Source organism: Sminthopsis crassicaudata, chromosome 2 (genome assembly GCF_048593235.1).
Source record: "Sminthopsis crassicaudata isolate SCR6 chromosome 2, ASM4859323v1, whole genome shotgun sequence".
Lineage (NCBI taxonomy): Eukaryota > Metazoa > Chordata > Mammalia > Dasyuromorphia > Dasyuridae > Sminthopsis > Sminthopsis crassicaudata.
Genome location: NC_133618.1, coordinates 114208413 through 114233562, shown reverse-complemented (window position 1 = coordinate 114233562; position 25150 = coordinate 114208413). Strand labels below are relative to the sequence as shown.

General features: G+C 36.1%; 1 protein-coding gene across 3 annotated transcripts in view; it reads left to right on the top strand.

Moving 5' to 3' along the window:
* The window catches only part of LOC141554768 (uncharacterized), a 175768-nt gene that overhangs the window by 106536 nt on the left and 44082 nt on the right, over window positions 1-25150 (top strand). Inside the window, exons 1-2 of one of the 3 annotated variants that reach the window (XM_074287053.1) lie at window positions 325-3649; window positions 5212-5356. The exons of the other annotated variants lie outside the window; for them this stretch is intronic. The gene's annotated coding sequence lies outside the window, so the exon portion shown is untranslated. Of the gene's footprint in view, window positions 1-324; window positions 3650-5211; window positions 5357-25150 lie in introns of those variants that run through there. 3 annotated transcript variants of the gene reach the window in all.

Sequence of the window (25150 nt, the reverse complement as noted above, 5' to 3'; positions counted from 1 at the left end):
TTATTATGCTTGCTATTGCTAAGCATTTGGTAATTATCACCTCATTGGATTTTCCCAACAGCCCTGGGAAGTGGGTGCTATTATTATCTCCATTTTACAAACTAAAGTAAATAAAGGTCAAGTGATTTGCTTAGGAGGTCACACATGCTAGTAAGGGTCTGAGGCAGAATCTAAGCCCAAGTTTTCTTGACTCGAGGCCTGGTACTCTATCTTTTACTCTGATTTTTTTTTTATAGGACTAGTCATCCTAAAAAATAAAGCTGATAATTTTATGTACATACACATACACACACACACTGTATGTAGTGTGTGTATTTGTATATATACATGTATTATGTATGCATTTGTCCCCATGTGTATATATATCCACATATTCCTGGATATATGCATATATTATGTATGTATTTTCAAATATGAAGATATAAGTATCTACATATCTACAGATTGGTAACTATGTAATCTTTATCATAACAGCTCACACAGAAGCACATAATAAACATTTAGTAATATGGATAATTTCTAAATATATATAGTTATCCAAGTCTGGTTAGCAAATAGTCACTCAGATCATCTGGATCATCTGTTGGTTCTCTTCCTATCTGTCTAACTGCAGATCCTTTTTGTTGGATCTTCATCTGTATTCTCACTATTTCTAGATGTTCTCCAGAGTTCTGGGCCACCTTTTCTTTTCTTTTTTTACTCATTTGGTGATCTCATCCAGTTCCATGGGTTGAATTCTCATACAGAAATGTACTCCAAATCTTTAATAGAGCAGCTGGGTGGCACCGGCCTGACTTCAGGACAACCTGACTTCAAATATGACCTCAGACCATTATTAACTGTGTGAGCCTGGGCGAGTCATTTCACCCTCTTTTTCTCAGTTTCCTCATCTGTAAAATGAACTGGAGAAGGAAATGGCAAACCACTCCACAGATATCACCAATAAAATCCCAAATGGAGTCATAGAGTAGGACATAACTGAACAACAAACACAAATCTTTAACAGAAAAATGCAAATAAAGTAACTTGGTGGTTTTAACTTAAGTCGTGAAAGTGTTCAGAGATGACAGCAACAGGAATAATCATTATTGGAGGGACTTTAGGAAGATAGACCTCTATGGAGCTCGAATTAGTCAAGATTTTGTCTATCAATTTGTAACAATTCAAGAAAAGTGATGAAGATGTTTACGTACATTATTGTTTGTCCTTGGTTTTCAAAGAGAACCAGTGACATTATAGGGTGATGTCTTGGCTCAAGTGTGAAGTAGATTTAAGTGAAGCAGCACTGCACAGAGTTTTCAGCCTCCCTCTCTTTTCCAGTCATTGAAGTCCGGTAACAAGACAAAAGTCAGGGTGACTGGTGGTAGCCTGGGATGTGGTAGATGACCTTGGGGTCTTCTGCAGCCTGACCAAGCTCTAGGCGCTTCACAGCTCCTGCTTCAGCTGCCTTCATAGCACTAATTGTTTTCATCTACCCATTCCACCAGGGGCGGACTTTGTATGCTTGGGGCAGACATCACTCTAACTCACTGACAGGCTTTAGGCTTTCAGGTACCTCCGATCTGTTTTAGCCCGTCTGCTGAGACAATTTGCCAGGGTGGGCTTGCTACCCTTGCTGCAGCCTCCTGGAGCTGCAAGGGAGATTTGGCAGGGGACACCAAGGTGGATGAGCAGTTCCCAAGCAGTCTGACTAAACCCTCACAGCAAGGATGCTGGTCCTTTCTGAACACCCCATACCCACAGTAACTGATGCAATGGCCAAGAACTGGGCCTGCAGTCTCAAATCTGGCCTCAGACACTTACCAGCTGTATAATGCCGGGCAGATCATTTCTGCCTCAATGTCTGCAACTATACTGTGGGGATCATAGCTGCACCTACCTTGCAGGGTTGTGAGAAATAAATAAGATAATAGGTGTAAAGCACTTAGCAAAGGGCTTGGCACATAATAGGCTCTTAGTAAACTGTTCCTTCGTCCCTCCTTCCCTCCCTCCCTTCCTTCTTTCCTTCCTTCCTTCTTTCATCTTCAAGGTGATCAAAGATAGAAATACAAACCCAGAATTCATCCAAAAAAACATTTATTAAGTACCTACTGTCAGACATTTTGCTAAATACATATGAATATTTTTGCAGTAGCAAAAAAAAAGAAAAAAGTGGGTACACAAGAGTTGAGTAATACAAAAAAATCCTCGTATGTGAGTATAATGGAATAATAATTGTGAAGTAAAAAATAGTGAATATGAGAATTAAAGGCAAGAGATCTCTTCTGAGTTTATTTTTTTTAGGCCATATAGAAGTACTGTATATTTGTTTTTGAGTTGCTGACAAAAATGATTTGCAGTATGCATGAGGTAGAAGAGAAGAGTAGCTAGGTGGAGGTCAGCTGGGACTTTTAAAACCTCTTCCCCAGGCAGCTAATTACTTTGTCAATGACTTGGTGTAAATCACTTAGTCTCTCTTTGCCTGTAAAACAAAGATACTGAAATGTATCCCCAGCTAATATCAGCAAAGTGCTTGCAATCTCTTGATGAAAAAAACAGCACAAATGCAAGGTATTTCTTATTATTACATATGCAGCATCCAATTGATCAAAGCCCATGATGATGCTAGGTTTCCACTTTAGTTTTATGTAGGTGAATCTATTCTGAGGAGTGAAATAAACAGCATCCTCACATTTCTCCTTCTCTGTGTCTTGAATTTATAGAAACAAATCATCTCTTTTAGGTATTTCAAAATTCCCCTAAAATTTATGGTTTTATATTTGTAATGGTTTTCATTTTTCTTGCTTTCTTTGTGGTGAGGAAAGAGGGAGGAAATTTGGAACTGAAAATAAAACTGAATTTTAAAATAAGTATATTTTAAAAAGGAATTTAAAGAAAAACAAAGGTAAAACAAATTAAAATTATGGTATTAAAGTTCTGGTTGTATGTTCAGGACTGTCCCAGACATTTACTTGCTGTGTAATGGGAAATCCACTTAGTTTCCTTTTCCATAATATGGGGATAATAATAGTACACATTTCTCATGATTGTTCTGAGGAGCAAATGAGATAATATTTGCAAAACACTTATCATAGTGCTTTATACAAGTAAGTACTTAGTAACTCCTTTCCTTTCTCTCTCCCTCCTTCCTTCTATCCTTACATCCTTCCTTTCTTCTTCCTTAAGGAAGGAAGGAAAGAAGAGAGAAAAGAAGGAAAAAATTATTAAGAGTCTATTATATGACAAGTGGGTGTTGTCCTGACCAATATAAGATAAATGATATCCACAAGGCATTTTTTGCTGGTATGATATGATGACCTTGTAATTAGAGAACTTACATATTAACAGAAGACATCTTTGAGATATTTAGACAAATTTGGCTTTCTTATTTTGTTTTCATTTTCCATAGTTTTATTATGCTCCTTCTGTAGGTCCCTCTATTGTAATCTCCCTCTAGTTTTGATGTCATCTTAGTCCAAATGATTTTTAGAATGTTTTATCCTTTTTTAATTTAAGAAATTTGCTACTACTTTTACCTTTCTCAGCATCTCTCCCAGAACTAGAATAAAGAATAAAAGAGGGAGAAAAACCAGTTCAGCAAAATTAACAGCTCAACCAAGTCCAACATTGTATACTGTGCTCTATAACCATAATCCCCTCACTTCTACAGGTAAGAGAAAGAAGTATATTCTTATATCTCTTCTTTTACCTTGCTCATTACAATTTTATGATAGGCAATCTCATGTTTTTTGATTGTTCTTTTTATGTACACTTTTGTCAACATTGTGAATATTGTTTTACTGCTTCTACTCACTTTGCATATTAGATTTTCTGTGCTCTTTTGTATTCAATATATTCATTATTTCTTGTAGCGCAATAATATTCCATTATGTATCAATGTATCACAAATTGTAATAGCTATCCCCCGATTTATGGCTTTTTAAATTTCCAGTTATTTGTTAATGCAAAAAGTGGCACCATAATAAGAGTGGGGACCTTCCTTTTTACCATTAACCTCCTTGGGGTCAGTTACATTCCTACATCCAAGGGTATGCAACATTTAATGACTTTTCTTAGTCCAATTCCAGATTGCTTACCAGAATGATTACCAAACCACAACTCCATCAGCAGTGTCTGATATTTCCCCAACTCCTGGCTTGGAGAAAGCGTGATCAGTATACAGTATTCCTCCTGAGAATAGGAAACAGGAGCAAGTTCAACAAAACGACACATAAACTTTCCTGGAGACAACACATCCTCTTGTCAAGTGTTTTCACTCTTTCTGAGCCAGGGGATTGAGAGACTCAGGCTAGTGAGAGCAGAATCCAGGTCACTCCTGCAGCTGAGAAGATTATGTCATCATCATTGACCTTGTTGATGCGATGTTGACAGATTCTCTCCTTTGTGATTTTTTTTTAAAATTACATATACTGTTATGCATTGTCGTGATTTATGTATCTAGTCATTTTCATAATGCAGAGTGTCCTTTTAAGAAAAGCCCTGTTTTCCAAAGCACAATGAAAAAACTAAATAATTTACAAAGCAAAGCCAGTATATGGATATTTAAAATGGTTGCTTAAAAAGTTAAGGCAATTGTAGCATCCTGTATAGTTCTGTGATGCTCTTGCATTGCTCTCTTAGAGACAACAGGGCTGGTTTTACAGAGAGTTAATTATTCTCTAGAGCAAGTTATGCATCTCTTTGGAGGCAAATGAATTCTTTCAGGATTTCAGGATTCCATTCAGGAAATGTTCTTTTACCAGCCAGTCTGTCCCCACATGGTAAGGATCAGAAATAATTGCCTGGAAAGAAATAATAATGACAATGATAATAATAATAATAGCTAGCATGTATATAGTGCTTTATGGTTTGCAAAGCATTTTATTTGTTTGTGTTATTGAATTTGATTCTCATAACAACTCTGTGAAGTAGGTGCTATTATCATTTTTATTTTACAGATGACAAAATTGAGGCAGGCACCTGTGAAATGACTTAGCCAGGGTCACACAGCCAATTAATATCTGCCTCCAGAGAGAACTGATGAATTCTGAGTATATATTAAAGCATATTTTCCACATTATTTCTTGTATTTTATTGTGAGAAAAAAACTGATAAACTGAGTGTTAATTGAAATATAATCTTCTTCTTGCTTGGGTTATGATAGTTGTGTTCAAAGATTTGAAGGACTAACATGTGAAAGAAAAATTAAACTTATTTTTTTGGCCCCGGCAGGGGGGAAAGCAGGAGAAATGGGCAAAAGTTCCAAAGAGGCAAGTTTACTCTTGAGGTCCAAAAAAACTTCCTGACCACAGTTGTCCAAAAACTCAATGATGTGCTTTGTGATATAGCGAGCTCCCTGTTTTTGGAGGACGTCCAGGTGAGTCTGCATAGTTATGTGTTCCAACTCTTCTTGTAGGGATTCTTTTCTTGGACTCTATGGTTGCTAAGGGCCCTTCTACTCTTAAAATTCAGTGATTTTATGTTTAATTCAGCTTTGCTATAATGACCCAACTTTGGGAATTCAGGCAGATTTTTTTCTCTATTTTTATCCAAACTCCCTGGTCAATAGTTCTAACTTTAAAAGAAAATGCATTGCAAATAGATTTAAATACTGGTTTAATGAGCATTTAATGCATTGCATTATCTTATCCGACCTGGGGATTGTGAGACACCTTCCCCTTGTTCTAGGATTCACTGTATACCTCTTTCATTAGCTAACATTCTTAGCTACACAATAATAAGAGGTCAGTACCAATGTTTGGAATGAAAGTGAGTGTAGATCATAAAACCAAGAGTATTTAAGATTTAACAAGATTAACAAGTGCTACTGAAAAGAGCTATTGGGCCTGAATCACAAAAGGGGAAAAGATGCCAGCTCACTTCTCTTGGCTCACTGTCACAGCATGAGGGTAGAATGCCACAAAGGAAATGGAAACAAAACTCTTTGGAAAACAGGCCTGCAGTGAAACATGGTGAAAATGATGAATTTAGAGAAATGTGGGAAAATTTGTAAGAACTGATGGAGAGCAAAAGGAGGAGAACCAGGAGATACTTGTGAGATCAACCACAATAAAGTAATGAAAATAACTTTGAAAGACTTCAGAACTCTGTTCAAAGCAGTGACCAGTCAGGCTATCAGAGGAATAATGAAGGGGCCAGCCATATCTTGGGCACATATGGTAGAATGTAGGTGCAGAATAAGTCACACAATTTTAGACATGACCAATACCATATTTAATTGTTATAAGATAGGATTTCTTTTGGAATCGGGTGTGATGGGGAAGGAGAGACTGAAAATTAGTAGGTAGTGATAGAAATGGTGAAAGAGAAAGTATCAATAAACATTAGTGTATGGAAGAATACAAAAATAATCACAGAAAGGAGCAAATGAACAATTTTGTTACTACCTTGTTAAATTTAAAATATATTTAAAAACTCAAACTATTCATAGTAAATTTGCAGGGTTTTATGCAATCCTCCTGCCCTTTGCATATTTTATGTTTGTTAATGTTTGTTCACCACAATAAGAATAAAAAATTTTAAAAGGAAGTAACATATTTCTTTAGGTTAGGGTTTTTAGCCCAGAATTCAGTCAGAAAACTTTATGCTAGAGATGGGGATTGAATTTCCATCTTCTTGACTCTAAGGTTGTCTACTACTCCAGAGGGGTCAAGCATAAGGCCTTCAGGCAAATAGCAGCTGGACCACATTCTAGGAGTATGGTTAACCCAGATTAAAATATAATTGGGAAATATTGAATAAAATCATTAAATATGTTCTTTTCTAAGTCACTGTGACCAACAAAGATCCTTATATGTAGTTTAGTGGCCCCTGTGTCTGAGTTTGACACCTCTGCAGTATACCCATGCTGCTTCACAGACAGACTTTACAAAGCACAGTGTTTTATAAAATCTCTCTAGAGGCTTGATAATCAGAATAAGCAGTTTTGTGATTTCTCACCTGGTTCTGACTTGCCGATTTATAATCATTTCTGGCAGAGGAAGTTTCATTTTAGAAAAAGTAACAACTCTTTTGGTCTATGTCTAAGTGAATATGGTGTTTTGTGAAGAGTGATGTCCCTAAAGGTTCACTTGATTATTGAAAAGGAAGAAGTCCTACTTAAATAAACGTCAGTGGTGTTTCAGTGATGAGCACAACCCAAAGAGCAAAAAGATAACACATTTGGCAAGAGGATAAGGGGAACTGGAGAGCATCTTGATATAGTCTTAACAATATTTTCTTGTGTAGTTCAGGGCTCTCTCTGGCCATATTTCTGCCCAAACTCTCTCAAATAATCCAAATCTACTCAACAAGTATGAAAGCATTTAATGCCTACCATCTTCACGATACTATGATAGATCTGGGTTATAAAGACGACAATGAATTCTTTTTTTTAAGGCTCTGATATTCTTTCTGGGGAAGAATACAGATATGTACACAGATTAAATAAATACAAGGTACATTGTAAAGGAAATCGGCTACTATCAGCGGAAAGGAGGAGGCAGACTTGAACAAGGCTTTGTGGAGGAGATATTCCCTAATATAAGCCTTGGAGAGAAAGAGAAAGATTTTGAAAGGCAGAGATGAGGAGGGAAACATGGGGAAAAGTCTATGTGAAAGTAAGAAGACAATGCTGAATTTGAGAAACATATTCGTTGGGAAGGGAGAAATGACAAATTCAGTTTTAGACATGTTGGGTTTGAGATATAGATGGAACAGTGGAAATGTCTACCAGGTGATTGAAATTCAGGGCTTTCCTTGGCATTCTTCTTTCTATATATATATATATTTTTTCTCTGTTGATTTTGTCTAATTCTATGGTTTCAAGTCTTATCTATTTATGAAGCTCCAGCACCTGAGCCCAATACTCCCTCTTGGAGTGTTTTATGCTCTTTCTTGGAAGCTTAGTCTGGTTATTTTGCTAGTATACTGAATTCAATATATTTTAAGCTGAAATAACCTATCTTCCAAAACCAGCTTCTCTTCTTGCCACCACTATTTCTGTAGTTACATTCCAATCTTTCCAGTTACTTATACTTAAAATCTTAGAGGGAGGGAGAGAATTTGAAACTCAAAATTTGAATAGAAAAGAATGTTGAAATTGTTTTTAAATGTAATTGGGAAAAATAAAATTTAAATAAGATTTTATAAAAGCTATTTGAGCAAGGATGCTCAATGGGAACATTTATTTTTCTCCTGAAGTTACTTCTGGCCACTCAGATTCCTTAATAAATTGGAATGTATTGCAATATGGCATACTTTTGTTGGGGGCTAATGGTCTGCAAGGTATTGGTGGAATGTTCATTTTGGGGTTGCAACTTTAGGTGGTATTACAGCTTGGTCTAGAATCAGGGGTTCTCAAACTACAGCCTATGGGCCAGATGCAGCCGCTGAGGACGTTTATGCAGCCAGTCGGGTTATGGCAAATGGGCTGAGGGGCGGATTCAGAGTGTGAGCTTTGGTTTTTACTAGTCCAGCCCTCCCACAGTCTGAGGGAACTGGTCCCCTATTTTAAAAGTTTGAGGACCACTGGTCTAGATTCTCCAGAAACGATTCTCCAAGATGCAATGATGCAGAGGTTGATCTGATAAATCTCTACAATTTCTCGCATGATGAGTTAGTAAACATCACAATCCTGAGCTAAAGTTATCCTTTAGCAATACAAGGAATCCAATCTTAAGCAAAGTTTTACAGTGTTTTAATAAACAAACATTTTAGAAATCTCTCTTATAATTATCTTACAAATAAACCAATCAGGGAACTAAAACACATAGGGATAGGGCATTACATCAAATGGCATCTGTTTTAGGGTGGGAGGGTCTTATCTGGACCAGATGTGGGATGCAAAGCACAAGAGAAGAGCAATTCCAGGAAATAGTTGGACGAGTGCCATGAATTGGGAATATTCTAAGTTCTGGAACAGACATCTTCAGTTAAAAATATGTTTTGTGGGTCATAAAGTTCTGTAGTGGGATAATTTAGATTTTTTTTTTTTTTTTTTAGCATACAGATGGACTTTGTGGCAATGTATTTGTTAGATTTTTAAAATTTTATTTTATTTTCGATTCTGATTTCTTTCCTTCCCACATCCTTCTCTGTCATTGAGAAAGCAATAAAAACCTGTTACAAATGTGTGTAGTCAAGCAAAATAATTTCTAGCATTAGCCATGTCTAAAATAAAATAAGTTCCAATCTTCACATTGAGTCCATTACCTTTCTCTCTGGTGGTAGAGATCATGTTTCATTATGAGTCCTCTGAAACTGGGGTCGGTTTCATTGTATTGATCAGATTTGCTAAGTCTTACAACGTTATATTTGATAGATTTTTCTAACCAGCGACTTAAAGAGAATTCCCTTTGGTTTTTTTATTGACATGCAGATTGCCAATGACAAGAGTAGGATAATCTACTGTTATTACATTTTAGTATGGTTCATGAAACAAACCTCCACAGAATTCTACACTGACATCATTGTGAGACTTACCTTGTGTTTTCAAAGACTATACCAGTGGAGCTCTAGCCATGTAAAAGTCTACCATAGTGAAAACACTTTACGTATAGTACTAGCAACAGTCCTATCTCTACCTCTCCTTTCCCTCTTGCTGTGTCTCCATCTTTTTTCTGACTCTCTGTCTCTTGCTGTCTCTCTCTTTATCTCCCAATGCTCTCGTTGTGTCTTTTCTTTCTGTCTTTTGCTCTCCTCTCTCTTTCTTTCTCTCTCTCTATCTCTAGTATTCCTCAATAGCTCTGAAATGAAAAACATCTTTCTCATTTCTCATTTTATAAAGCAGAAACTCATGAAGGCTAATGATTAGCAGTCCCACATACTCTGTCAGCAATCTTTTCTTTTGCATTTAGGAAACTGTTGGTTCTGTATCCTTTTGGATGCAGAGGGGGAAGGAATCACTGGCTAGAGAAGTTTAATGCCAGGATGGCAGCAGTTCCCTGATCTTTTACCAGCCAAATTTCTGTCACAGAGGAAAGTGCATGTTTATTTCAGAAAAACAGAGATTTTTTTTCCCCTTTGAGTAGAGCATCTATGGCATGATTGCCAGAGAAGCAGATTTCTGGCTTCCCTAGCTTCCTTATAGACTCCTTATTCAGCAATGTACAGGACACCAAGCTGTTGTACTGTTGTTTTATACTGGGTACAAAGCAATATTACTCCCCTCTTTTTTGGAGGGTATGTAAGGGTGTCTTTTAAGCATTCATGACAATCCACACCCCTTGAGCAAGTTGGGGAGAATTGCAATCACTAAATTTCCATAACTATGCTAGGAAAGGACAGAAACTTTGCCAAAAAAAAAAAAAAAAAAGCCAAATTGTTAAAGCCATATTCTGTAGGCAGTCATAAAAAATTTGAGCCAAACTGCTGATATCAGTAAAGATAGACTCTTTGGGGATCTAATTTTTTTTTTTTTTAACTTTGATGAATGTCCTGTAATTTTTTATGAATTGGAAAAGTACAAGGCAATTGGAAATAGGCTTAAGTACAGAAGGAATAAACAAAACTCTACTGTATGTGATAATACTCTGCATATACTTCTGCCAAAACCCAAAACAAAGCACAAAAAAGGAACTAAAATGAGATGCCTATCTATGCATGCAAAAAGATTTGTATAAATATTTCATATCACAGAAATGGAAGAAACCTTTTCAGTGGTTTCCTTCCTTTCTTCCTTTCCTCTTTGTTGTTGTTCAATCATGTTTGACTCTCTGTGACCCCATTTGGGGTTTTCTTGGCAATGACACTGGAGTGGTTTGCTCTTTCCTTCTGCAGCTCATTTTTACAAATGAGGAAACTGAGGCAAACAGGGTGAGGTGACATGCCCTGAGTCACCCAGCTAGTGTCAGAGGTCTTCCTGGTTCCAGGCCTGCTACTTTTTCCACTGGCTCACTTAGTATTTGTAGTTAAGTTTTTTTTCAAGATAACATAAATCCATTAATTGGAGGGGGAAATAAAATATTTTTATTTAATTTAAATTCAGATAAACATTTTTTATTTAAAAAACCCTTCAAATCAAGATCACATATATTGAAGGGAAAACAAGGAGAATTTTTTCAAAGATCCAGAGTCTTATGACTTTAGTGTTGGAAGGGATGTCAGAGGTCAATAAGTCTGACCCCTTGATTTTACAGATGGGGAGACTAAGCCCACAAAAGATTAAAATGGCTTGCCTATGATTACACAGGTTGGTAAGCCTTGGAGCCCTCACTAAGTGATGATTCTGCAGCAAGACTTTCCTTGAGAAAGAGAAAACCACAGCAAAACAACCCACATAGATGTCCAGGGCACACTGCTGGCACTCCTGCCTTTATCCTCCTCATACTCACCCCAATCCACCTAAACCTGGCATGTTCCCGTGGGAACCATCTGGAGAGCATGGGACTGACATAGAGTGAAGTGATGGGGACCTGGAAAATGATCCATACTGTGGCTAAAACAAGAACAGTTGAGAAAATGCACCTCCTTCCCTTCACTGCAGGGGTTGTATATATCACACATATCAGGCAAGACTGATTTGTTGATGTTGCTGACCTATTTGTTTTTTTCCTCTTTCTTTTAAAATCTTTGCTAAAGGATAGCTCATTAGGGAGAGGGAGAGGGAAATATTTGGAAAAAATATGATGTAAAACCAAGACACATTTATATTTTAAAATTTTAACCCAAATGCTATCACTATCAGTCATTAACCTAAATCATGACTAGTGCTAAAGGAAAGCCAATGCTAAGCAAAGCATTAAAGCTATTTTGGAAGAAAAATCTGTGATCATTAAGTAAAAAAATTACTTGACCCTAGGATTGCAATCAGGACCAGAGTGATACATGGAGAGCCCTAGCCAGAACACATGAAAGACACTCAATGCATCATAAAGGATTGAAGATGAGAAAGGTGACTTGCCCAGCATTACACAGCTAGTAACTATCGGAAACAGAATTTGAACTCCTGAGTGAGTGCCAGCCCTGGAGTCGGGAAGAACCTCAGACAGTCACTCTGTGATCCTAGGCAAATCACTTAATCCTGTTTGCCTCATTTTCCTCATCTGTAAAAAGAGCTAGAGAGGAAATGGCAAACCACTCTGGTATCTTTGCCAAGAAAACCCACTGGGGATCACGAAGATCTATCCATTTACTTTATAGCTGAAATATGTGTCTCTTCTCCAAATATAGTATGAACTCTTTGAGAGCAGGTATTTTTTCTATTTGTGTATCTAGTACTTGGCACACAGTAAGCACTTACATATTTTTTCATTCATTCATTCTCCAAAGTAATATGCTCTTTAAATGAACAGTGGAGTAGAACCCAAGAATTTTTTAAAAACTTGATTGAAATATTTGCAATATGATCACAGTAATATACTCAAGTTGTATTTCTCAGAACTAAAGCAAGCTAGTGCTTTCATGCTTCATGCTACATCAGAAAGAAGTAAAACTTTGTTTTATTTCGCATTTTTATTGTGACTAAGTTAAAAAAGAAAGTCACAGACAAGGAAATGATTAAAATGACAGGTAATATATATATGTGTATGTGTATTATGATTTGAAATAATTACTGAGATGTCTATTTCATTTCATCTAAAGGCTAGAAATCATGAGTCCCTTATCTCAATTGTCAGAAAAGTAATTTTTAAAAATCAGTTTCCATATAAAAACAATAGCAAACCAATGTCTCACCTTCTCTGGATATTTCTTGCATCTCAAGAGAAATACTTCCTGGCACTCAATATTAATCAAACATTTATGAAGCACCTGCTATTTTCTGGATACTGAACTAGGTGTTAGGGCTTCAAAGACCAAAAAAAAATCAAACAATTCTTATTTTCCAGAAGTTTACATTCTTAAATTCTGTTAGTCAGTCAGTCAATAATTATTATTAAAAACCTATTATGTACCAGGGTAACTCTGGAGCTCCAATGCCTAGAGCCTAATGGGGAGACAAAAAGCAAATACATTGGAGAGTACAAACAAATATACAATAAATAGGAAGTAAATAAGACAGGCAAGGTACTAGAATTAAGAGGAATTGGGAAACACTTTCTATAGAAGATAGAATTTTAGTTGGGACTTGAAGGAATTCAGGCCTGCCAGAAGGCAGAGTTAAGAAATAAATCCAGAATAAATAAAAAATAAATACAAGATAGGGAGGAAGAGCATGAACCTTTCTGGGGATCAGGAAAAAATCTCTTAGAGGAAGTAATACTTGAGCTACATTTTAAAAGAAGACAGAGACTCTGTGAAAGGGAGGCATGCAATCCAGGCATGGGGAATGGCCAGTGTAAACACACAGGCGTGAGAGAGAGTGCCATGTTGGAAGAACACAAGGAAGCCCAGTTTGACAGAATATGAAGGTGAGTAATAATATCATATATAATGAGATTGGAACTAGAGCCAGGTTATGTAAGGCTTTAAAGGTCAGAGGTGTTTCTATTTTATACTCAAGAAAAGAGGGACTACTCAGGTTTATTGGTAGGGGAATGACATAGGTAGGTTTTCAAAATCCCTTTGGTAGTTACATATAGAATTAATTGCAATAGGTAAAGATTTGAGACAGGAAGACCAATTGAGAGACCATTACAATGATCTAACTGAGAGGAAATTAATTAAGGTGGCACAGTGCATAAAGTGTGGGGCCTGATGTCAGAAAGACTCATTTTCCTGAATTCAAACCCAGCCTCAGAACTACTAACTATGTGACCCTGGTCAGATCACTTCACCCTATTTGCCTCAGTGTGTAAAATGAACTGGAGAAGGAAATAGCAAACCATTCCGTATCTCTGCCAAGAAAACCCCAAGTGGGGTCACAGAGTCAGACACAACTGAAAAAGACTGTACAACAACGTGTGAACTGAGAGACAAGGTTAGATGATTAGGGGTAGAAATGGCAAGATTTGGCAAACGATTGGCTAATGAGAGAGGAAAAGAGAGAAATTAAGAATACCAAGACTGACTCCAAGAGTATAGAAGAATGGTTGCTACTTTTAGAAATGGAAAAGGATGGTAGAGGTTGGATTTGGATAGGGAATGGACAAGATAATGAGTTCTGTTTTAGATATGTTGAGTTTAAGATGTCTCTATGTCTGATAGAAAGTTGTGATGTGGGACAATGATCAGCAAAGAGACCAAAGTTGAGTCTATAGATCTGTGAATTTTATTCATAGAAAAGAAACATGGGAACCAGTGAAGGAAAGGAAGAGGATAGCATGAAATTTTAGAGTAGGCCCACTGTTTGGGAGCATGATATGGATAAGGAACCAGGTTAAGAGACTAAGAAGGCATGATCAGGCAGGTAGAACTGGAAGAAAATAGCCCTACAAAAACCCAGAGACGAGATAGTTTCATGAAAGAGAAGGTTAAAAGCAGCGCAGAGACCAAGAAGACTATGGCCTGAGAACAGACTAAGATTTGGCAATCACTAGATTTCTGTTAACTTTAGAGAGAGCAGTTTGAATTGAGTAAAGAATTAAAAGGTAGATTGTAAAGGATTGAGGAACAAATGAAAAGAAAAAAAAGTAGAGACAGCAAATATAGATTGCTTTTTCTAAGAGTTAATGAGAAAAGTGAGGAGAGATTAGGCTGATAGTTTGAGGGGAAGGTAGAGCATGGTGAAAGATTTTTAAGAATAGGAAAATGGGTATATTTGAAATCAGTAAAAAAAAGGAATTTATAGACAAGGAGAGCTGGAAGAATAGGGAGGAGGGAGAGGTTGAGGGACAATATAATGGAGATGAGATATAATGAGATCAAAGATGCATATAGAATGTTTGGCCTTGGCAAGGAGAAGGGTTACTTCATTATTAAGAATGAGAGAGAAAGAAGAAAGAGAAGATAAGGAGAAAAGAAGGAATGTGGTAAATGGCTCAATTATCTTAGTAAAATTAAGTAGGACATGGGAGGGGAAAGGTCAAGGAGGATGTCAAAGTCCTTGGCTAAGAGTGGAGAAAATGGGAGTTGTGGAAAAGTAGGGAGAAAAAAGCGAAAGTTTAGAATAGTTTTTGTGGAGAATGAACTAGAAAATCAGCTGGGAAAGGGTAAATGGATTGCTTTGAAAAATAAAACATTTTAAGCAATAGTTAAAAACTTAAGAATGGTGATCAAATGCAATTTCAATGAGGATACTAAATGGCTAAATATAATTTATATTTCCTATTTCTTGGCATAGAAGTGATGAACTGGAGATCTTTCCTTTCTTTCTTTCTTTCCTTCCTTCCTTCTTTCCACAGCTAGGAAGTGTTAAGTGTCTGAGACTAGATTTGAACTGGGGTCCTCCTGAATTCAGGGCTGGTGCTCTATCCACTGCACCACCTAGCTGCCCCAGAACTGGAGATTTTCAAAGAAAATGTGTGGGTTTGTTTTGTGTGATCTCCCTTTGTTACAGGGCACCTAGATGGCTCCATGGATAGAATCCCTCAGCCTAGAGTCAGAAATCCTTATTTTCCTTAGTTCATATCTGGTCTTAGACTCACTTTCCTCATCTGCAAAATGAGATGTTAAAGGAAATGGCAAATAATTTTAGTATCTCTATAGAGAAAACCCCAAATGGAGTCCTGGAGAATCAGACATGATTAAAAAAAAACCTGAACAATATTTGTCACAAGTGAAGGCTTTCAGTTTTTTGATGGGAGAGGAAGAGATATAAAAGTGTCAATCATTTAAAAAGTACAGAAAAGAGTAGTTTAGAAAAATACACAAACAAGACAATGATGGAAATAACAAGTTTGAAATATGAAAAACAAACCCAAACTAAACTTTATATAGTGGGTTTTTTTGTTTGTTTGTTTGTTTGGTTCACATGACATTCTATTTTGCCTGTTCATCTTTGTGTTGTGAAATTTTCAATGTTGATGTTTGTCTGGTTCATAATAATAAAGAAAAATTAGGCTTGCCTGGAGGCAAAGGGTCACACAGGCAATATGTTATCAGAGTAGGAAGCCATTACAATAATACTGGCAAAGGGTGATGGTAAGCTCTTAATTAGGGCAGTGGACAATGTGAAAGAACAAAACAAAACAGTCCACTATATTCAGTAACTATACAGCTTGGGTTTTAATAAATATGTCAAAGACACTTTTTAAAAAATTAGCATATTTAAACACTCTACTTAAGAGTATTTAAAGCCAATTTTCCCTGATAGTTTGTTCTCTGACACAAGCAACCTCAAGTCACATTCTTTAGCACAGTGTCTGGTGTATAGTAAGCTATTAAAAATAATTTTAAAAAATTCATTTATTTCCAGTTAAGAGCAGGGATTGTTTCCTTTTCTGATGTTGTTTGCAATGCACAGTAGGCACTTCCTTAATTCTCGATTACAGCTGATTGCTCAGGAAAAATCTTTTATTTAAAGCTCTGTCTCTTGATGCATTCAAAGTTCATATATAAGTTAGCACATAATTTCAACCACTAAATTTAAGTCAGGGTAGGGGGCTTGCTTCCAAAGTATTTTTTTTAAAGTTGTATCTTTTACCTCCTACTCCTTTAATCACATTTTTCTGGTTTCCTTTGTCCACTTCATTCTTGGATGTTCTCTCTTGTTCAGAACATTAAGTCAAATCTCTTTCTGGGCAGCAGCCCAAGGATGTTAATCTGTACATCTGAGGTCCCCTTCTTCTCATGATTAATCCAGTGGAAGATTAACATGTTAAACTGTCGTTAGAAGATTAGTATGTAGCCCTCAACATTCTGGGCTGGCTCGAGAAATGATGCTAATTCCTATCATTGACTTGTTTTTTTTTTTGTTTTGTTTTGTTTTGTTTTGTTTTGTTTTGTTTTTTCCTTGGACCAAGTGCAAACTGATCAGAAGACTGGCTTCCCAGTCAGTGCCACAAGTTGGTTTGAGTCCTATTGATTTGAGTGTCTATGGTCCCTAGAGTTCAGTTGTCACATTTGTGTTATAGCTCACACACACACACACACTTGTCAGCCAGAAAGTTTAAATCATATCTATATCTTTACAAGATATCAATAGTGAACTTGTAATTTGAGTCCCTCCCAGAGCCAGAAGTTATCTCTCATTTCTCTGAATTCCTATCATACGGGAACATCCTATTTTTATGGCCTTTATGGCCAAAAATGGTATCTGTGTATATGTATCTTCCACATAGAACTCTAAAAAATGATACATATAAAGCACTTTGTAAACTTTAGAATGCCTTGCAAATAGCAGTTATTGTTATCCATAGTAAGAATGATTTAGTAAGGACTTACATTGTATTAGACATTATGTTTAAGGACTGGAAATACAAATAGAAAAAAAGATATATTTGTCCCCAACTTCAAGGAGTTTACATTGTAACGAGTAATTTAATACATAAAAAAGAGTGAGGAAAAGGGAGAAAGGAAGATATCCTTCCTCTAGAAAAAGAGTGCATGGTACTGAAGTTAGGAAAGTCAGAAGCAAAGCCTACAAGGGAATGAAAGTGCTAGCCTGGAACTCCTTTCAAAATAAAGGCTGTGAGGAACTCACCATTTGCAGAAATGGGCCAGCATGGTGGAGGGATGTTCCAGGATGAGAAAGTTACAGGAACTAATGGATGTTTCTGAGGTGCAAAGACCCCAAAAGCTGAAGCAGAGTGGCAACTTCCTAAAGATCAAAAGTAAAGCCACAAAGGTTTTAGTGTAATGGGGTCAATCAGGGAGAGTAGGACTAGGGACTGTTGTCCTTCTTCAGACCCTTCCTTAAAAATACTCTATAGAGTAATTCCCAGTCCGGTAGATCAGGACCTCTGATTGCCTACATTTAAGATCATCAGTTTAGAGCTGAGAAGCAACACAGAAATATCTAGTTCAACTTCCTCCTTATATAATATGGTGAAAAAACTGAGGCCCAAAGAAATTAAATGTTTGTCTTTCCCAAAGTCACATGGGTTTTGTTATCTAACACTTTGTGACCTCATTTGGGGTTTTCTTGGCAAAGACATTGGAATGATTTATCCTTTCCTTCTCCAATTCATTTTACAGATGAGGAAACTGAGGCAAACAGGATTAAGTGATTTGCTCAAAGTCATATAGCTAGTAAGTGTCTGAGACCGGATTGGAATTCAAGAAGATGACTCCAGGCCCTTCACTCTATCCACTGGGCCACCTACCTAGCTGTATTAATTCAAACTCCTGTGCCCTTTTTATTGTGTCATACTGCCTTGGCTAATTTTTTTCAATTAACAGGTACTCATTTCATTTACTTACTTTCTCTGTGGGGGAAAAGATAAACCAAAATCTCATAAAAATATGTAAAGTCAAGCAAAATAATTTCAATATTGTCCATATCCAACACTACATCTCATTTTGAGTCCATCATCTCTTTGTCAGGATATGGGCAGTCTTCATATCAGTCCTCTAGAATCATAATTGATCATTCTATTGATCAGTATTCTTTTTATTTATTTCTATAATATGAAATCTTGAAGGCAGCAAATTTGTCTTTTGTATCTCTGCATTTTTCACAGTGACTTGGCATGCTAGGGGATCAATATGTGATGATTAAATTAGTGTCTGACTGATAAAAAAGAAGTGTTTCAATGACAGAACCTCAGCTTCTACTTGGCACATGTAGTTTGATAATTCGTCATCATACAGGGAGAAAGAGAAGGATAGACCTTTGCAGTCGTTGTCAGTGATATCCAGTTAGAAAGTTTGAAACTGTGCATAATATTTTATCTTTATGTATAGTCCTGTAAGGATAGATCTGAGGTTTCTAGTGTGTGGGGAAGTCTTAGCCTGGCAGCTCTGGCTCCTTGAGCTCTGAAATAATCTGAGAAGTTAGAATCATATGAGTTGTTCCATTTGGAGCATCTCTATTTTTACTTTGGAAATGGAAAGATGAATTCATTAAAACAATGGTGTAAACTAAGTACATAGCTCTTATGGATTAGTCATAGTCTAGTGTTTTTATTAGTTAGGAACTGAATTTATTCTAAGTGCCCTTAATATAAAAGTTATTCTAGAATCATTTGAAGAAACAAAAGCTGCCCACATATCCTGATCTAAGGAATTTAGATTTGGAACATAGAATATAAAAGTAGAAGAAAGGTCTTGAAGTGATGACCATCTTTTTTTCCCCTTTTCTCTACCCCTCTCCTCTCCTTCCCTCTTTTTCTGTCTCCTCATCTCCCTCCTCACCCCTCCCCTCTTATTAGCTGTGTGACTCTGATTAAACCACTTAATCCTGATTGCTTCAGCAAAAAAAGGTAAGTTATTGATGTGGCAGATATTATTTAACTAGGTAGAAAAAGACCATTGTTTGCCTCAATTCTTTCTTACTTAACTTCAAAAACTGAAAGGGTGTGGACTCAGTCAAACTGAGCTCTGTTGAAGACTTTAGACTAAAAAGGCCAAAATCTCCCACTGCATCCAGGGCCCTCTCCAATCATCTTGATCTATATCTGGCCACTGGACCCAGATGGCTCTGTAGGGGAAAAGGAGCCTGGTGACTTGAACAACCCTCCCTCACTTAAGTCCAATTTAGTTGCATGTCATGACATCATCTCCTTTGGGCTAGGTGGTCTTTAAGAATGAACGTAAAAAGAACAACAACATCCAGAATGACTACACTACTATGTGTAATCAAATTACTAACTAAATAGAGCTCCTATACTAGAAGGTTAGCTATCACTGTGCATTTATGATAACTATAACTCAACATATTTTTTAAAAGTTGCTGTCTTTGAAAAATAAATGGATAAAATTTAAAAATTGGCTTTGATTGTAATCATTATAAATATTTCTTAACAAAAGTTTAACCAATATAAAACAGTTGCTACTAATGAGAAGAACAAAAGAACCCAGAAACCACATCAGTGGGACACATTTTATTTCCTTTCTAATGGGGAAGATGGCATTCTATTTCTTTCTTCTGTTCCCTTCTCCCCCATGTCTCCTTATTTTCCTGGGTTCCTTTTATAAGAGGGCTTTCCCTTATAGTTAGCATTTAACCTTTGAGGTTATTTCTCATTGATATTATGTATTTTACATGTAGATGATTGTTGACATGTTGTTTCTGTTATTAGAATTTGAGTTCCCAAAGGATGAAGATTTTATTTTTTTCTTATCCCCAGCACTTACCACAGTGAATGGTACATAGTAAATGCTTGATAAATGTTTGGTGATGGACTGACTCATTTATATGGTCCTTAAAAGTTTACACAAGATTTTCCCCACATCAACCATTTAAGGTATTAATGCTATTTCATAGGTGAGAAAATTAAAGTTTTGAGAGATTAATTATAGCCAACATTTATATAGCCCTTTAAAATTTACAAAACATTTCACATACATTGTCTCATTTGATCTTCATCCTTATTTGATCCTCAGGCCTATGAGGGAGGGTACCATAAGAGTTAACATTCCTGCTTTTAGGCAACTGGATAACATAATGGCTAGGTAGGACTGGGCTTACAGTCAGAAAGATCTGAATTCCAATCTAGCTTTAGGCACTTACTAGCTGTGGTATCTGGTAATGTAAAATGGAGAAAATAGCACGTATCCCACAGCTTTGTTGTGAAAATCAAATGAGATGTTCTTAAAGTGTTTTGTTACCCTTAAGATGCTATTATTATTCTTAGAGGAAATCTATACTGAGAGGTTAGTGACTGGCAGATTCAAAGCAAGATTTGACTTCATTTTCAACTCTATTATTGCTACACCAAGCACTCTTTAAGGAAATAAATGATTAGAAAAGATGATTCATGTGGTGAGAGCATGATTTTAACAGATGGGATGCTAGAATACTGCATGGTCACCCATAAAGTAGGAAAAGGTCTAGAGGAAGACCTCTAGTACAAGGAACAGTTGCTCCTTGGAATCTCTATAGAAGGTCACAGAAAAGAATTGTCGGGACAGGAAAGTATGAATGGATGCTAATAGGTACTGGTATCTAGTTTCCCCACATCGATGAAATCACCGATCAGTTATAGTACCGAAGCATCATTTAAAAGCAGCACAAAGAAAACTTAAAGTACAAAACCTCTTATGAGGACCTAGCTAAATATAGGAAGGAACTTAAATTACTCAGAAACTCTGTGATGAGAGTTTTTTGGGCAGATTCTCTCAGGTTCACGTGCAGCATGATTGGATTCATGTACATTGCCCAGAGAGCAAATGTCAGACATCCCCACTTGATAAGGACCAATTCTGCGGATAGAGGGCTTAGAGGTGACCGTTCAAAGAGTTTGGATGTAGCAATAAGCTGGAGAGATAGTAATGAGTGTTCTTATCTGCCTCCTTGACCTCAAAAAGTCCCACACTTTTGGAACTGACAGATTATCCCATAACTAACTAGGATCAAGATAATATTCCAGTTGTTATAAGTTAGAAAGCAATCACATTATTTGGATGGATCTTTAGTCAGGAGCAGTCCATCTTTGGTTAATGACCACGGAGAAATGTCCTAATTTCATATTTCACAAAGAATGCCACCAATGAATTCTCTTGGAAGTTCACTACTGGGTGATTTAAAAGAATTATAAACTAGGATATAATTAGTGAATTAGTCTTTTCCTTGGTCCCAAGAAGAACTATATTTCTAATTACCTAGATGTCACAGTGGACAGAGCATAGGGTCTGGGGTGAGGAGGATCTAAGTTTGAATTTAAAATTTTTTTCGGGGGGGAGCTATGCAAAGTCAGCAGCCTCATTCTCTCCTCCAGAATCACTGGAATCCAGTGGCAAGACATAGGTCAAGATGACTAATGATGGCCCTCTGAGCTAGTCACTTAACTACTCTCTGCCTCAGCTTCCCCAACTATAAAATAATAATTGATAATATAATATATATTATATGTAATATATAATAAAATAATATAACAATAATAGTAACTATCTCAGGGTTGTGAGGACCAAATGAGATAATGCTTATAAAGCTTTAAACACGGTGTCTAGCATTTAATATTTGTTCCCTTTTCCCTTTCCCCTTTTCTTTAAAGGCTTCCAGAGCAAGAACTTGGTCTTGTGGCCTTCTTATGTAATTCTACAGTTTTAGGTGTACAGAGCAAAATGGCTGCATTTGCAAGGGCCAGGACTGGTGAAGAACGAATAGGGAAGCCACAACTCCAAGGAAGGGCAAGACTACAATGGGGGAAGAGTAGGATTAGAAGTTGTATCTGGATGACTTAGAACTGAATAAAGAGAAGCAGAACCTAGTGTGAAAAGACCTGGAAATCTAGACTTCCAAATTCTCTTTCCAGCTGTCCTACTGCTTTGCTTTCTGTCTATGAACAAGTCCTTTCACTTCTGAGTTTCTCTTTCCTCATCCATAAAATGTAAGATGAAATTCTAGGATTCCCTTCAGCTATATATAAATCCAAACCTCTATGAATGTAATTTTATTACTCATGGTTAAGGACAGGGCATAGAGTGAAAGAAGGGTTTATATCTGATGTGATAGTTATATTGCTCACCTCAGAAAGTATTATGATGATTTGATTTCTGTTCCATAAAGCATGACTGATGATTCTACTTCCCTCCACCCTTTCTACAATTCTCAATAAAACTAAATCATGAAACACCAGCAAATAGCCACCCTAAGCTCACAAAACATAAGCAAGATCTCTTAGTAGTTGCTCATCTGGTTTTGTTGGATGTTGGTTTCCAAAAATCAAGAACATTGTTTTCTGGCCTGTCAAGCACATGGTGATACTTTATGGAGCTCAAGCATGCAATTTCAGTTAAACCAGCTAATGAGTTTCTCAGAGCAAATATAATATGAGAAAGATGTAAGACTAAATGTCACATTGCCTAATTGGTTAACTTATCCTTTTTCTCCTGAATATCCAATTCAGTTGAATTCAATTCAAGCTATTTTTTTTCACATTAACATCTTCATAGATTGTATCACTAAATAAATACTCCATGGAAACTTAGAACAGATATAAAAGTAGATGATAAATAGCATATTTTATTGGATCTCCAAATTCATTAATGAGTCTATTCCTTCCAAAAGTGCCTATTTCCACCCAATTATAATATTTTAAATTTTATCTCATTAAACTCTTTTCTATGAATGCTTTTAAATTCCTTACAGGGGTTCCCTTGAAAGGTTTGAGATCTTCCCTTCAGATTAATGACGAATAACCCAAATAGAAACAGATCACTAAGCCATACATAAGGTGGGCTTTGCATTGATTTAGAAAACCATATGTTAACGTTATCTATGTTCTATTGAATTTTTAATTCATTTTGTTAAATATTTTCCAATTAAATTTTAATCTGGTTCAGGTTTCACTGGTAGTATCATGGGCTATAATGGGGCCTACTGAGCCCTGTTTGACATCTTGATATTACATATCTTTTGATATTATACATATGCTGGTGACAAAAGGGCTTTCCATTTATTATTCCTCCCTCTTACTATATGATCAACCACCTCCTTTCCCATTATCAAAATAATATTTTTGATGTTGCTTTTCTATGTGATTTGTCATACACATATGCTGTAGCATTATCTATTATATATATATATATATATATATATATATATATATATATATATATATATATATACATGTGTATATGTATCTATGTATACACACATATAAATATACACATCTCTATTGCCATTGTACTATGTGGACGATCTGCTATTTTCATTTCTTGGCGATTTAAATATTCCTTGATTTTAACAATTATTAATGCTTAAAATATGGGGGTTTTATTTCAATAACTTCTAACTTCCTTGTAAAAATACTTTGTAATTTTTCAAATAACATCTTGTCTTTTTTCTTCCTTTAACTTACTTCTGGGGTCATAGTCTTTCTTTAGTATCTATCCAAGATACATGCACTGGTAGACTAGTCTCCTATGCTGCTTATTGTTGGAAAATTAGACATTCTTCATTGATTGATCTTTTTTCCTTCTTTTGATAGTTATGCTGAACTCTTGAATAATTATAGATCTCATTTAAGAAATTCTGTAGTATTCTGGGCTTTAATGCAATAATCATAAGGGTATCAAAAGTACCTTACAATCTATAGAGAATCCGTCTTCCATATTTCTAGACATATATGAAGAAAATAGTAAACACTTTCATCAAGTGTACATCTTCCCATTATAGACTCAACTTGCTATTAATAATCAACGGATTGATGAACAAAGTTATGTTGGTTGTATATAGCAAGGAACATTTTTTAGGATTTTAAGATATTTGAGACACCTTATTTGAATACAGTCTTTAAAGCCTGCATTATGCACTACTGAATCATTGCTTTTTAAAAAATTGTAAATAAATTACAAGCACAGCAGGATCTTGTATTTATTTCATCTTTCAGTCAAATGTGAAATTGTAAAGATTATTCTGAAGTAAAATATCATGAATAAAACTACCTATTCATGTGCCTAGAAAGAACAAAAAAAGGAAATGAACCAGAATTATGATGGGTATTGGTGCAGAGTAAATAGTTGACTGGTTGATACTAGATTCTTTCTTCTCCCACCTTCTTTTGAATAGAGCAAAAATTGAATCCTTTTCAAGTTTTCTCTATCTCCTTCCTGGGCAGTGATTTAGGTTGCAACATTTTCTTGAACCATTACCCTTTCTTCCCTATTCCCCTTTTTTCTGGAAATTTCATCAGTCACACCCTATTATAACAATTAGTTTAATTTTTATCCTATGGTCAATAAAATGGTTCTTAGGCCATGTATTTTCCTCCTCTATTGTTTTAAGGAGTTTACATAAATAAAAAATTAGTACTGAAGTACAATAGCTCCAGTTAGGAAAACTTTTCACATTCGGGGCAAAGATTTAGCTCTTAACGGCAATTAAAGTTTTTTTGTGTATCTCCAAGCTAATCCATGGCTTCTCTATGTTTGATGTAAAATCAGAATACAGAAGATAGATTAAAAAAATCAATTGGAATAATGTCTGTTACTAAATAGATAGTGGAGAAGTTGGAGAAAGAGCAGAGCTTCTTTTGGAAATTCTCTTAGTCCTTGGAGAGGTGAACATCATTGGTAGCCTCATCTTGTATCATCTGTTCTGAAAAAATGCCTGTAGGAATCCCAGGGCCCACTTGATCCATCTCTTTTCTACTGAAGCTCTACCTCCCTTTCAGTTTTTCCTTTAATTCTTAAGTTTCTTCAATTACATTTTGCTTTTGCCCCTCCAAAGCTTTATGGTCTCCTTGAGAAGTGCAAGATTGGTCTGGGAATGGAGCTACCCTATTTCTTCTTCCGAGTTTTTCTCAAA